This window comes from Pezoporus flaviventris, unplaced genomic scaffold (assembly GCF_033815535.1).
Source record: "Pezoporus flaviventris isolate CSIRO_AGI_PZ_B2104156 unplaced genomic scaffold, CSIRO_AGI_Pfla_v1 ptg000023l, whole genome shotgun sequence".
NCBI classification, from domain to species: domain Eukaryota; kingdom Metazoa; phylum Chordata; class Aves; order Psittaciformes; family Psittacidae; genus Pezoporus; species Pezoporus flaviventris.
Window position 1 is genome coordinate 10048987 of NW_026892571.1, and position 16121 is coordinate 10065107.

Genomic DNA, 16121 nt, shown 5'->3' on the forward strand with positions numbered 1-16121 from the left:
CTGTCTCTTAGGTGTCTCCCGATCTTGTTTCTAGCACTAAGCCAGGGGCTTGGGCTAGCACAGGGGTGCCTGGGGCCAGGAGGCTTCCTTCAGGGATGATTTTATAAGCGTTATTGGTTGCATTATTGGTGTGCTCAGACTCCTTGTAACCACAGGGCTGTGTATCTCCAGAGCTATGCAGCTCTAGGGTTATGTGGGCCTGGGGCTGCACAATCCTGGAGCAGCACCTGCTGTAGCTGGAGGGATGAAGGAGCACTGGGGGGACTGGAGAAGCATCCCTTGAGCTCATCTTTCAGGCCTTGTCTCTCCAACTCTCTAGGAAAGCGATTTGGGAAAAGATCCCTGGGGAGGCAGTGCAGCCTTTCCGGTCACCTACACACGGAATGTTAGAGCAGGGGTCAGGAAAGATCCCTTCCTCCCATTTCTGCTGTTTTTTGACCCTGGCCCGTTGCCGTTTTAATATACAGCCCTGATCAGAGCTCAAGAGGATATTTCCTCTTCCAGCGTTTCTTTGGGCAAAGAGGCACCAACAGTTTTTTTTCCATAATGATGAAAACATCTGTCTGCCTTCAAACTGTCAGGCTGTGCATTGCTTCTTCCAATATGCCTTCTCCTCTAGAGCCCTCCGGCCACCCCAGTACAGCCCTTCTGTGCCCGGGGCACTCACTTGGGTGCTCCATTCCCAACCTCCAGCTCCAGCTAAGATACTCAGCCCTGTATCTGCACTGAGAAACTGAAACCTCTAGGATCCTCACTGCAGCTCCCTGGGTTTAGAAACACAATTTGGTCACAGCCAGCTTGGGGAGGTGGAAATCACTATCCCAAAGTGATTTTTCCCTTCACTGTGTCCAGCAGAAGTTGTTTCCCCCACTGCCTCCATATGGGTAGCTCAGGATTAGTTGCCTTGTGTCTTCCAGTTTGGAAGAATCCATCGTGAAGGGAAGGGCTACATGTGTGCTTTCAGCCAGGGCTCTGATCTTCAGTGCTTACGCTGTCGAAACATACTTTGGTGAAAATGTGCCTTTAGTTGTGTGTGTTGTGTGGATCAGAGCTGGATTATGCATCTGCTTTTAAGAAAAGTAAAAAGACAGTAAACCCATGAAAAAAGAAATGAGGAAATATATGTGCTGATTCAGTGAGACCCTGAACTGCTGGTGAAATTTTAAATATCTGCATTACAAGGATCACTCATGTGCTTGAAGTATCATATGAGACCTGAGGCCCAAACTAGGAACTCTATTGTATACTGTGGTTTAAAAGAAGAAAGTCATGAAACTAAACTACTCCTGGAAAGTGAACAAAGGCACATCCGAGTGGAATGACTGAAAAAGTAAATGCTTTCTCAGCCCACAAGAACACACTCTGAAAGATGCATTTGGCTCCAAGCAGTCAGAGCAGCCTGAGCCCTGTCTAGGGTGACTCTTAGAATTTCAGTATTTAAAAAGGAAAGGGGGGATGTCCTATGTTTAAAAATATGACTTTACTTAGTCCCAAAGAAGAATAAACAAAGCAAAGGCAAAAACCTAGATGCCTCTAGAGAAAAAATGTGTTTAACCACAATTCCAAACTATCCTTTTCCTTCTCCCTCCCCACTTTTTAAAAGATGGACAAGTAACAGCCAAGCTCAAAACCATTGTGTCATATTCCAGCCTCTCTAGCCTTGCTCTCATTGATGCCAAAGTTCATAAAATAACAATAATATTTACAAAATATGAACCTGATCCAGTAGTTCACATTCAGGCAGTGCTCTGCACTTAAGTGATGGGAGTTGTGGCAAAACAGAGGGGGAAATGGCCATGTATCTCCTGTCCTGGGAACTTAAATTTCATCAGGGATGTGAAACCTCTGCTAGTCTGATCCTTGGCTGTGTTAGTGCTGAGACTTTTGGTGTTGTGCAGGAAGCAGCAATGGACTCATCACTGCGAGTGTAACTTTGTGGTGATCTAATGGAAATGGAGTAAATCCGTTTGCTTAGTTGACTCTTCTGTCATTCTCACCACATTTATTCTGAATGACCTGTTAGCATTAGCTGGATTAAAGTTCCAGTAGGATAATACGTCCTGCAATACAGATTTCTACTCTACATTTGATGCGAGTAGATGATGTTGGCTCTGTGTACTTCTTTATGATAAGCTCCAGCAGCCCTGGAGGAAATCTGAATTGTGAAAAAGCCCCTTGTATGACTGGAGTCACTCTGAACTACTTTTTGTATGTATCACACTTGGGCAGAAATGAGGCAAAAGAGACATTGTCTGAGCTGCAACATCAGACACTTGGCAGTCGGGCTCTGACTCCCTAATGTGTACATTCCACATCCAGCTTTTGGTTTTATTTCTTCTTTGCTTTTTATCCTAAAGCTTCTGTCTCCCAAAGTGCCCGGGATGCACAGTGCTTATGCCACAAGCAGCCACTCAATATTTAGTTTTATCCTTCCTGGTAAACTCCAGGCTTATTGCTCCACAGTAAACTGCTAAACCCCAGAGACAGATCTTTCCAGTTCCTTTCATTTCAGAGGTGTCTGAGAGCTTTGAAAGTACAAGTGGTTTTGTCTTTGCCTATCCCTTATGTTGGGAAGAAATAATCCAGGAGCTTTATCCCTACTGCCTAAAGAATTTAAGGTGCGGAGTTTGAGGTTAAAAGCATCCATTTGTTTGGGGTACACAGTGTGAGATAGCTACAGTGTGAGTTAGAAGCATTTTTGATGTTAAAAGATACTACAACCTTCCAAGTAGGTAGGAAGCACAGAGAAACTGCTATTTAGCAGGGTGTATAACTTGGCTACATTTAGGGTGATTCTCATGTAGGTGACAAAAATGCATCTTCCTGGCACAAAGGTCAAATCTTTTCCTACAGACAGAGGTGCGCTACGATTTCTCAAAGCAAAGACCCCCAGGACTTTTGTGATGCACCGTTTTCCAGCCTTGCTCTCCCCTGAGGTTTTGGAGAAAGTGGGCGGGTACCATTTTGGCTCAAAAAGGGCTCAGCAGGTGGAAAGAATGGCAACAGGGGCAAATCTCCATTAGGCAGGAGAGCCTACTTGGTCCAGAAGTAGCCACTGGCTTTTTGGGCCAAGTGGCATCTTGTGGGAGCTGCAGCCCTGCCTGGGAGCTTCCAGGGTTTGGGGGAGCAGGGGTACCCAGGCTAGGGATGTGCAGAAGGCTCTGGCTGCTGCCCAAGAGGTTGAGTGTCCCCAGGAGCACCTGAGAACTCCACTGGAGAATAACCTGGGGCATGAAATCAGAAAAAGCCCAAAGAAGGGCAAAAAGTCATGAAGGCCCCAACAACCAGCTAAATCTTGTGGTTTTGTCTAACTGAAGGCAGATTTTATCCATAGCCATCAATCAATATGGATGAGATACTGTTGCCAGCTGATGAGCTTGAAAAGCTTTTGTGCATAAAAAAGCATCAGGCTTTAGGTAAAGTGCCCTGAACCGACCATTTACAAACTGCCTTCCCTCAGGCAGACCCTTTTTTTTGTGGTGAGACAATCTAAGGCAGGCAAGCGTCATTAGCGTGTGCATCTGCCCAATTTGCAGACACCAGGACTGCTCTCAAGCTAGGAAAAAAGTGCTTTTCTCTTGCTTTCTTTTTGTTTATTTTCCGTTTTGTGAAAGTTAAATCTGTCTAATTATGGTTCTTCAAGTGAACAGTCCATTTGTGCAAACTTTTAACCATCCTGCCTACTCCTTTTTACAGGGAATACTGTCTTGGTCTGCTTTGTATCAGCTCTGTCTCGTTTTGGACACCCCATCCTTGAAGTGGGTTTACTTATATCAGACGCAGTCATACATTTTTCTGATGGGAAGGGCTATCCTTAGGAACAGAAGCTGTTACTTCATCAGAAAGGTGTTAGGCGAGCTTAGCTTTTGATCACTTTATTAACTCAGACTGGATGGGGCTGCTGTGGCAATTGCATGACCAATACACCAAGGCATCCTGTCAAACTCATCCCTTTCTCCTTTCTGCCACTGAAGTCTTCAGATAAGCAATAGTGAGATGTCTGTCTGGTTGATGGAACTAGCAGTGTCTGGTCTAATCCATGCTGAGCTACAGCACAAGTGTCTACCAGGGATCACAGAGTAGTATGTTTTATACAATACATGCTGGTGAGTAAATTTAGAGTTGACAAGTCCCTTACACAGTTGGAGGACTCAAGGACAGTCCTATCAGGTGGCAACTGGCTGGGGGAGTATTTATAATCCATTTGCTGACTGGAATTAATATGAATCTGTCATCCCTTGTGTCACTTGGGAAACCACGTAACCGAGGGCTGATGATGCCAATAGCTGTTGATGATCTTTTTTGGCAATAGCTGAACATTTTGCTCCCAGCTGGTTTCAGAAAAGAAAGTTGTCACCAAGATAAAGGACTGTCTGAATCCTCTTTTCTCTGAGCTCTGCATACTTGGGGAAATGGGACATTTAACACAGCTGGTAGATTGATGTCAGAACAAAGCTAAGGGGAGAGCTGGTTTGAGCGAAAGGGCAAAATGCTAGTGCTGGGTAGGATGTACAGAGTGATGCGGCTTCTTTGGGGTCAGGATGTCAGAGGAAGGGTTAGTAAATTAGTTTCTATGGGGGGCACTAGTGCTTGGAGCATATTCCCTTGGAGCAGACAGGTTTAGCAGGAGTCAGGAGAATAGGTACTGCCTTTTGTTTTCTTTTCTGTGCCTGTATGCAACAACCTATAGATGATGGGACCGTGAAAGTCCCGAGATGAGTATCCTCTGTCTGTGCCTGCCCTTCTCCTCTGCCAAAGCACTTTGACAGGCCAACCTTAGCACAGGTAAACCTCTCCTGCTAATGTGCCCATATGTCCAAATTTAGGATGCGTCTAGATATGAGTGTGCCTGATAATCTGAGAGCAACTCCTGCAGCAGATCTGAACACTGAACAACCTCAGGCTAGCTGCTTGCCATCTGACCTGGCTGCTTCTACATCTCCTGGAGAAGTGATGCAGTTCACGTGACATCAGGTACACCCACAAACACTGGCATACACCTCCTGGATGTTTGTCCAGGGCTCCCTTAGAGCTTGTCAGATGGCTAAGCTGATTGTATTAGTTGTCTTCTCCTAAACAAATTGAACCAAAATAGCACAGATAGCTAACCTTTCCAAAGGCTCCAGGTCCATCCCTTCTCTGCTGCTCCTCTCTATCACCTTGTTTATTTTCAGCTTGAACCATTGTATTCAGTCAGTCGTTCCCTACCGATTTGACATGAATGCCTTGCTGTAGGTTCTTACCTTTACCATTTGGCTTTTGTATATATTAAAAATAGCTGAGTTTTATCAGCAGGAGTCCCCTATAAGCAACATGTACCCACAGTGGAGAGGTCTGTAAGCTGTGGACAGCCAAATACCCACAAGCTCGTGTTCAACAGCCACAGCAGGGCTGGAGCTACTGCAGCCTTGGGAGAAATTAAAACTGCATCAAGGTTTCCTGACAAATAACACCCCTTGGCTTCACAGTTGGGTAACCCTGTGCTAATGCTTGTGATCCAGCACACATCCTCCTGTATTTCAGCCTTCGTACACGTGTATGAGGAAGGTTGACTCAAGAGGTGCTGTGGAATAAGTCCCAGCCTGATGTATCTATGGTGGGTGCCAAGGAATTGGCAGGAATTGAGGAATGATGCTATGCAATGTGACAGTAAAAGGGAAAGAGCGATTGCTGGGTAAAGCCACAGGGCGTGCGATTAGATTACAGCCTGTCTGGCAGAGAGGCAAAACAAGCTGCTATTAATTTCAGAGGGGGGAGTAGCCTTTATTTACTATTTGGCAAGAAGCAGTCATGTCTGCAGCCATAGGCAGCAGAAAGCATTTGAGAAGCTGTCCAAAAGCCAACTCAGCACCCTATTTCCTCCATGGCTAGGTCTAGGAGCCATGGGCACGTACGTATGGAGGAATATAGGTGCAGAGGAATTCAGGTGGTTCTTGTGTGAACAGAGATGTTTAAAACTTTAACAACTTTCCCAGAATAAAAATGGAAATAAGGGAGAAAATGTACAACCCTTTGAAGGTGAGTCAGTCAGCAGACTGTATACTTGCTCCACTTTGCCAGTGACATTAGCTAGTTAGAGTAGATTGAGTGGCTGTCCCATATTTGAGTACCATGTGCTTCTGATGCTGTTGTTATCTCAATAGAGCTACTATATTCTCATAGCATAATGCTACTACACTGGGAAACACACCTATCTGCTGGATGTGGCTTGCTCAGTTGCTGCTAAATAGGACAAAGCCCTCACAGACCTATCACAAACAGGAGGATGTTCAAGGTGTAGGTGTCTGCTCACCACATATTAGGAGCCATTGCAGAAAATCCTACAGGTTACTAAAAATGACATTTTTTTCTCTGTTGTTACAAGGAAAGTTCATCTTATATTTTAAGCCCTGGAATGTCTTTCAGAATATATAGTTCTGCTCCTCAGTCTTCTGCAGACCTGGCCCAGGCTCTCTACACACAGTCCATCGAGGGGACTGATTTAGGCAATAGGGCTGGCTGTCCATGGTGCAGCTCCAGCAGCAGGAGGGTGATGCTCTCAGCACCTATCCTGACCTTAAAGCTTTCCTCATGCACCAGCTGAATGGGTGCCTTGCTGAAGGGATCCAAATTTGATTCTGCTTCACCTACAAAATGGTGACAAATGACTGCTACTTCTGAACCCAGGACACCTGTGCCATTGATGGGAAGGTCTCTGGGGAAAGATAAAACATAGGTAAAAACTTCAGTGAAAATTGTGGACTGCTTTTTGGGCTGTTGGAAAAGAAGCAGTGTGATTTCATGGGTTTTAGATTTTCCTTAGGCCTCCTACTTTAGTAGGTCTAATAGATGGGAACAAAAGCCAGGGCTGTTATAGCTGAGAGGAATTTTAAAAAGTAATGAATTTCCCCTGGTTTTTGATGTTTATTTTTGCATTTCTTTCTGTTCACAAAGGCAAAGAGACTGCTTCCGTCTTTTCCCCTACTTGGACACCAACCTCTTCCCTTGGAATTACAGTTTAGCCGCATTTTATCCCCAAGCAAAGATAGTCAAGATATTTTTTCAGTTTATTACGTACTCTGAGACTGTCCTCCCAGGTTTTAGACCCGGAAAGATGAGATCTTTAAGCAAAAGGGTTTACCCAGTGTTAGCTCCCTGGAGACTTTCCTGGGAAATAATGGGAGGCTGGTGACATTCCCCAGGGAGCTGCACGCCTGTCCTCTGCTTAATCCTCCAGTGACCCTCAGCCTGGAAAGGCCTGTTTCCCTCTCTGCTGATGCTCTTTCTCAGCATTAGCTGTGCATCTTCTTGCCTGCTCCTGTGCCCCAGATGGACATGGCCGGGTTTTAAAGCTCTGTCACCAGTGTGCTGGGACATTTGGAAAAAAGACCAGAAACCTGCCCCGAAGTTTCCAGGCAGGGTCTTAGGTTTCATTTCCTACCATTTCCTGCTCATAGACCAGGAGGAATCGGGACCAGATAGTTACAGAGGCAGTGCAGGTTGTTAGATGAGACTTTTCACTTCTGTCTGTGTCTCCAAGCCCTGCATGTGCAATGACTGCTGAGCATATGCACTACACTCTAGTTCTTAGAAGTTTCAGATGTTGCTTCTAGAACCAATGCATGCAGATACACAAGGAGAATTGTTCTTCCTTTAGGGATAGTGTTCCCAGATTCCCACATCCTCCTGAAATGGGAGATTTTGCCCTGATATATCTGAAGAGGATCCTTAGTTTCAAATGAAATTTCCTACGAGTTTTAAATGAAACTTCAGGAAGGTTTCATGGGGTTAGTGCAAGTAAAGTGACTGTGGGTAATATACTGAATTTACCACTTAGCCTGAGCCTACATGGAAAGGGATGCAAATCTTTCTAAGTTTGACATATTGCACGCACATAGAGAAAACTATATGGTAACCCACAGCTTGCTTCACACCAGATCTTTTCAGCATCTGAATTTGACTTCAAGCCCACGTACATTTCAGAACAGAACTATATTCTGCATCCTTAAATCACATGAACTGCTGGAAGTTGGCACAGATTTGTCTCCAAACAGAAACCAGAGAAAAGGCTCCATTCCAGAAAGTCTGTTGCCAGATGGTCATTTGGAGCAGAAGGAAAAGAAGAAAATGTTAAATACTGCTCTGCTCTGAAGAGTGGTTTCATAAATGTAGCTTAATGCACAGTAATGTTATTGGTTGTTCTTTCCAAAGTAGTGTCAAGAGGTGGATGTGTATAATTTATCAATGTGTCTGTTCCCTGAAATGAATGGAAATGACATGTTTAAAGCAGTGAACTCTTAAATTTTTCTATATTGCATCTCCTTGTATTCTTCTTCTCTGCATAAAACACATTACTGTGTTGTACCCACTCGCTGTTGACCAGTATGGGCCCTGTTACTCATCTTAGGCTTTTTCAGGTACTTATTTCTCCTGGTATTTTTTCCCTGGCATCACAGTTAAACAGATAGGTCTAGAATCGCCTGGTTCCTCCTGTCCCCTGCTTTTGAAAAGAGGCAATACCTTTGCCCGTCTGCTGGTATCTCACCTGTCCCTCACAAGTTCACTAATGGCTGAGATAACTGGCTCCCTCAGAATCCAAGGATAAAATTCCTCTGGGAGAGCTGATTAGGAAATATCACTCTTATCTACATACTTTCCAGCTTATTCTGTCCTCGCTCAGAACTGAGCTCTCACTCTGTCCCTGCTACTAATTGGGTCACTGTTGATGCTGGTGGCGAAGAGTAGAGCCAAAACAGGCTGTGAGCACTGAGGCGTCACCCAGGGACATACGTGCTCCCGCACAGCTGCAGATCCAGTCTTTCCTGCACTATTCAGGACTGTGATAGGAGAGTTGTGAAATCACGGTTAGGGGAACTATATGACAAATCAGCACTGTGCAAATGCTGATGAATCAAACCTTATGAGAGCAGCTGAGCTGCTCCTTCTCTGTGCCTGGAGCTCTGCCTCTTTCCACCTGCAAGGTGGGGTATCTGTGAGGTGAAGCATCGGCCTTGCTGCCCCTGCCCGGTTCTTTTTATAGACATATGTGGCGCAAGGTTGCCTTCAAGTGAAAACAGAAAGGTACTGCAGGGAGGGGAAGACGAGGACTACGGCTATCAGGGAAGCAGGTTTGCGTTCTGCACTCCAAGCTACAGCTCTGGAGTTCAGAGCCCAAGAGAGGCTGTGAGTAAAAAAAGACACGGGAACACAGAAAAATCCCAATAATTTGAGAAAATGCACATAATTTTGGTAATCCAGACCATAATGTGGCCTGTGCAACCCACTGTGTTTAGAAACAGTTTGTTCTCCTTTCCCACTGCTGCATACAAATTCGAGCCGTGGCTTTGTGGGAAAAGGTGGTGTTGCCAAAGGGAGGTGAAGCTTTGCCTTGGAGAGTCGGCACACAACGTGGTGGCTGTTCTCAGCCCTCCTCCAATTAAGGTCTCAGGGTTTTCTTTAATAGAGATAAACCTTTATGTGCACTCACCCTGACTGACACGAAGGGGATAATGCACCCTGCAGTGTGCAGGAGGATGAGCTGTGCCCTATTTCCCAGCTGCCCACCACTCCCCTTTTCTTTTATTGGAGAATCAAAAAATCTCATATACTGGCAATAGGTTATTTTGGTCCGTTTGGATTATTTTTCTCGCTAAGAAAGGGAGTTAGCTTCAGAACTAATGACACAAGTGGTAACAAGAAAATGGTTACAAGAAAGTGCAACTTTCTTGAAAATACCTTTTTAAATTTTGATTTCTTTTACTTCAAAGGCTCTAGAAATAATCACTTAAGGCTTACGTAAAGTTAATATCAAGTTTACAGAGTTTCCACTGGCAATTTTTAGGTGGGTCTATATGAATATTCTTCCTTTTTTAAGTACTTGCACCTCCTCTGCTGTTATTCTCGGAGTTATCTGAGAAATCTAGATGCTGACAGGAGAAAGACGAATCCCTCTCCAGAAATGAGGAGACCTGACTGAGGGTGTCACCAAACAAATTGAAAACCTGAGGCAAACACCTCCATGCGCTCTGTGTTCTCTCCCCGTCCTCATCACCTCTGCTGTTGCCTAAGCAAGGGGAGGCAAAAGAGTGCAAAGGGTCATTTTGCTGTTGCTGCTGTGGTTTCAGTCACGTTCTATGCTCTCTCTGATGCTCTAGAACTGCATGGCAGCGAGCATGGAAAATCTGGGAGTAGGGAACATTTTAAAGGTTTTAGGGACATAATAGACGTTTTAGACTCCTATTGTTGCCTTTGTGCAGATAAGTCACACTTGTTCCCTTCCTGTCATGGATGTGGCTGTGCTGGTAGGGAGCAGGTTGGTGGCAGATGGAGGACTACGCTGGGAGCAATGCTCACAGAGAGGTTCAAGCAGAGAATTTAGCAGATACCTTGGTTTTAGTTGTGTGGAAAGCAGCCACCAGCAAGGGAGGTAGGCAGAAAAGGGGCTGTGAAGGCTGAAGAGTTTGACAATGAAATACTGCAAACTAGTCCCATGTTCAGTTGTAATCCCAGTGCTGATGCTGGGGATGTTGGAGGCTGTAGCTCTCCATCTCTAATAAAAATCTTTTATCTGTTGTCTGTTCTGCTGCTGGCTGCAGCTGCAGTCCAAGCTGCCGTGTCCTTCAGGTCCACCTCCCCACTGTTGCGTGTAAAAGGTGCTTTCCTCCCTCTTGCTGCAAGATGGTGCTGCAGAATAGGGAAATGCGGCTCTGGGAGAGCTGCTGGGTCTCAGAGCCAGAGATGCAGTAGGGATTGCTGCTGGGGGACAGGGCCTCCCCTCCAGTCTGTGCTCATGGCTGTGAGCTGGTGCAGGAGTTGCTGGCAGCACGGGGGAACCTGGTGGAGCAGGGTGAAGGTAGCTGGTGAGCCCCCACAACGCTGGGGTGGGCTGTGGTTGCATCTAACCTGCCCAGGAAAAACTGACCAGCTGGTGATCCCTCCATCTCGTGCCTGCTCTGCAGATATGGGGGTGTCAGGGCAACATGAGTGGAAGCTCGCTATCTGCCTATGTGGTATGACAGTGCCTTTTTTCTGTGTCACGCACAGGAGAAGAAGGGCAGCTTAGGCTTGAGCATGGTCAGCTGGTATAAGATCACTGACATTATCATGCTTTAAATCATGATGTTCATGTCACGAATCCTTGTCCTGCCCTGGACTGATGTAGATTGTAGTTATTTCCTTGCAGAAATCTGAGTTCACACTGTTGGGACCTTTTGCAGTCAGATTTTCTGGCTAACGTGCTCTAGTAGAACCAGTGGCAGCAGTTTAAGATATCACTGCCTTTAGCTCCCCACCTTGTGTTAGTGTGGGAAAGGACAAGCAGCACTTCCAGGTCTGCAGCCTGATAGCATGTTTTCTGGGGGGCAAACTGACCTTTGCCACCTTTGTCTATGGTCTAAGCTGATGTAACAAACTCCTGCCTGGAACTCCCGAAATGGAGATGTGTGTCCTATGATGCCAGGTTTGCTCCAGGAGCGGTGACCATCAGCAAGCCACAGCAAAATCCTTTGGGCGTCTTAAACTGGTCTGCTGTGGTTGACCAGAGGATGTAGGTCAGAGCCCTAAATACAGCCCTTGCACTGCATTTGTTCTGGGATCTGCCGTACCTGTACACATTTACTTACAGGGTTATACAGCTTATCATACATTTGTTCAGACTCTCAGAAGGAGACTTTATTACATAAGAAAATACTACATAACACTTTTTTTTTTGGAGGGGGTTTCTTGTGTTTTGAAAACTTTTTTTTGGCCAGATTTGGTGATTTATCTTTAAATTTATCAGAATTGAAATGGGAATTCAGAAAAGAAATCACGCGAAGGAATTATTACATAAACGGAACTGTCTAATTTATCAAATATATGTGAAAAAGTTAAGTATATAGGGACCTGTTCTGTATGTAAAGCTGACATGTTAAGGTTATTTTTAAGTAGTGAGTTAAATGAGATATTATTCCTGGTCTTCAAGGTTTTAGTATTAGCAGGATACTTTCTGAAATACTTTTCCATGGGCAGAAGAGGAAAATAAACGTCCCTGCTTTTCAAGTCATTAATTAACATCTGAATGATAAAGTACCTCAATCAAATTGATTGAATACATCAGAATGAACAATTCTGATTGGTTTTTTTCCATACTTGCAGTAAAAGTTATTTTCATCAAAAGCTTGCTGAACTTTTCGACATGTTCTTGTCATGGTCTGTGGCTTCTACCATTTCAGCAGTTTGACTTTCTTTTAAAATGCTGTCATCATGTATAATTTGCGCAATTTTTCTCTATAGTGTAAAGGATTTCAAGAGATTATGGTATAAGTTTGATTCTATTTCTAATGTCATTTAAAATGTATGTAGGTCAAAAGAAAAAGTAAAACTTAGCGAGAATAAGTTAATGGTTATCTGCACTGAGAGCACCCACTGGCTGTCTATATATAACCCAGCAAGTTTCTTTTAGGCTGACACTGGTTTTGTTGATGGCATTGGCCTTTACTGGGTACTGTCTTTTTCTGTTCTCATCCTCATGACATTCATCCCTAAAGCACATGGCTCTAAGAGTTGTTGGGAGGGGTTTGGACCTTTTTCCTCAGAGCCTGCATGGCTCTGCTTCCAAATACTGGCTGGAGGTGTTAGGAGTTGAATCCTTGTGTGGGGAGACAGCCTGGCCTGGGGCATCAGGCACTGCTCTTGGAATAAGTATGCAGTCAGTTTTGCAAACTTAGGTGTCCTACTTGTTCTCCAGCTGCTGCTCTAGAAGGCCACTGGTCTCCAGCAGGTCCTGGGTCATACCTGCCAGCCCTGGGTGCATGTCTTGGGTAACCTAGCACACACAGATAGCTCCTGACACCAATATCACCAGCAACAATCTCTTCTATCTTGCACCAGACATTGCTGTTGTTCTGTTGCACTTAAGCAAGTCACTTCTCACTCCTCCTTTCATCCTTTGCTGTGGCTGTTTTGAGCGTCATCACCTTGGTCCATGGACTCTTGTACCATGTATTTACCTGGATCTGAGAAGGAATAACATGAGTAATAACCATGTGGCCCAGAGCCACCTCCAGCCGCAGCAGGTCTGACAGGTCCAGCTGGCCATCCATGTGCCCAGCAGGCTCCTGGTGTGTGCCAGGAATGGCTCCGGGATTGTGCAGGGGCAGCCTGCCCAGAATTCATGCCCGTTTGAAGCTGGGGCTATCTGAAATCTGGAAATAGAGTAGGGCACTGTAAGGGACTGGTGGGGTGGACTGGGAAAATGGTGGGTCCATGCAGGCATAGCAGGAGACATGGATGCAAAGTTATCTGGGTTTTGGCTTTCCCCTCCCTTCCTTTCCTGCTGGACAGGCACACCCCTTTGCTCTTGGGGAAGAGTTTTGAGGGACCAGAGCAGCCTCCCTTCTGTGCTATGCTGTGTGCACAGGCTAAGCCTCATTAGCAGCTCACTTTTAAAAACTTCTTGAGCTTTTTACCCACAGCCAGCAGAGTGGTAACATCTCTGGAGTTATTTCTTTACTCTGTGCCTTCCATGTCGCCTAGTCTCTCCTTGCAGAAGATCTGCCTCTTCAGGGAAGGGATGAGCCGAGTTTGCCTCTTGCCATTCACCTACAGTGAGCAATTTCTGCCATCATCTCCACTCTCTTGAAATTCCTGTAAGAGGAAACTGTGGAGCAGCTAGAGACTCCCATATGTCTTCACTTTATTTTTCCTGTATCTTCTCTGTTCATTCTCTTTTTTTTGCTATTCTTGTATTTTCCTTTCTGTTTGTTATTTCCCTGTGTTCCTTTCGTCTTCATTATTTTCTCCCCCTTTCTCTTCCTTTCTCTCTCTCCCTTGCTGCTGGATATTATGAGCAGTGACAGCAGCCGCTGGGAGCTGGAATCCAGGGAGATAACAGCATTGTCATGAGAATCAGTCTGCTCAGCTACAATTAGCCCTGCTGATATCTTTCACCTGGACAGAGCTGCCTTATCATTGCTACTTCTTGGAAAATGAGGGGTCACAGATACTGATCGCAGATAGCATGACTCTGGCATTTCCCTCTGGTTTTCATGTTGCTGGAATCCCTTTTTGGCTCCCTTCTCTGTACGATTAGTTTTGCATCTCTCTTGTTCAGCTGTGCTGCTGTCAGATGGAAAGCAGGCACTGAAGCTTTCCAACAGTTGTATGGTTGAAACAGAGACCCCGGGTAAGTTCACCTGGTGTGAGCAATGCCACACTTCCATGAATTCTGGACGTTTCTCAAGTTCAAAGCCAGAAATAAAATAATGCGTCAGTGCCCTGGGGCCTTTTTATGGTAAATCGTTGCCCTGTCTTTGGAAACTATTGAGAAGGGCACAAGGCAGAGCCAGCTGAGCTTGTTAGTGTTGGGCTGATCCACCCACCCTCCTCCTGGCTGGTTGCGCAGCTCCTGACTAGCCAAGTGAAGATGTTGGCAAATGCTCCCACAGCATTTTTTTTCCACTATGGATGGGCTTTAGCAACTGTTTCTTGAGTCTGGGGACAGTGAGGTTATGTTTCTGGCCTTCTTTTTGGTGACAGTTCCACCTATCTGATCATAGAACCACAGAACCATAGGATGGTTAGGGCTGGAAAGAACCTCAAGATCATGCAGTTCCAGCCCCCTGCCATGGGCAGGGACACCTCAAACCAGACCATGTCACCCAAGGCTCTGTCCAACCTGGCCTTGAACACTGCCAGAGATGGAGCATTTACCACCACTTTGGGTAACCTGTTCCAGTGCCTCACCACCCTCACAATAAAGAGCTTCATCCTTATATCTAACCTGAATTTCCCCTGTTTAAGTTAAAACCCGTTATCTCTTACCATTTCGTTATGGTTCCTGATGCAGAGTCCCGCTCTGGCATCCAAAGAAGTTAAAGGCAGCTAATCTAGTCCTGCTTTGCATCCTCCCTTTCTTGTGATATCTTTCTATTTGCCTTATAAATAAAGCTCTGCAACAGGAATAAACCCTGATCCCTTACCTTTCTGAAGCTTGAGAGCATCTGAACTGCAGGACAAGCTTAGCAGCAGAGTCATGTGTAGCAGAGATGGCCTTCTTACTCGCATGTCTTCTTTCTCTCCTGCTTTTCAATACCATAGAGACACAGCTGTCATTGTTAGAGATCTGTTAAGTTGCAGTAATATATTAGGTACGGAGATACTGACATAAGCCTAATGGCACTTGGTCATAATGGAAGAGAAAAGCTAGATTTGCAGGGAATTGGTGCTTCAGAGATCATTTAATAAAGCCAGCCTCCAGGACAGGTGCAGGGATGGCTGTTAATGTGTTCTCTCACTCTGTCTGGTTTTGCTACAGATTCATTCCATTTGCAGACAGTAGTGATTGGGAATCAATACAGTCCTATGGATACAAGCTGATGAGCTGATATTTCTGTGTCTTCATTTTCCCTTTTCCACCTTTTCCCGTGATATGGTTAGACTCTAAGTCCTTTTTTGCCATTTTCATATGAAGTCAGGATAAGGATACTGTAGCCTCATTTGGGGGCTGTTGTATTAATGCCAGTAGCAGCATTTTAGCCAGTTGCACGCTCTGTTACGGTAACCTGTGAGCTGATGCCATGGGTATCACAAACCCTGCACTACCAGTTGAGATGCACCACATCAACATACTTACATTTTGGTCAGCGGGAACACACAGTCTGGAGCCAGCTTTATGCTTCTGCAGTGATTTTGGTGGGTTGTCAGATCGCAGTCAGAATCACTTTTGTTTTATTCAATACCAGCTCTTGTGTCACACGGCTGCAGCATTGCCAGTCACAAAGGACAGTCCCTAGACTGTCCCAGCTGTACTTCTGCCAGAGGAGTGAGCTGTGTTCTGGGGGTGTGTGTCACTGAGCGTATTAGAGCCGGGATTGCGTAAGCATTACTAAGGGTGTACCATGGGGCAGCTATACCTGCAGTGCTCACACGCAGCCATGGAGAACCTGTGAGAGAGTGTGGCTTCTGCCAGTTACTAAGGACAGAGAGTGCTTGCAGCACCCGATGTGCCTCATGCTGTCCAAGTGCAGGGATGGGGGCTGGGGACAGTCTTTTGGGTTTAACCAGCACTTGCCTTTTATGTAGCATCCTTCCAGCATGTCACACTGTCATTGCTGCTTTCAGGCTGCTGGGCACATGCTGTCCCCGCCACCTCTCAGGATAGG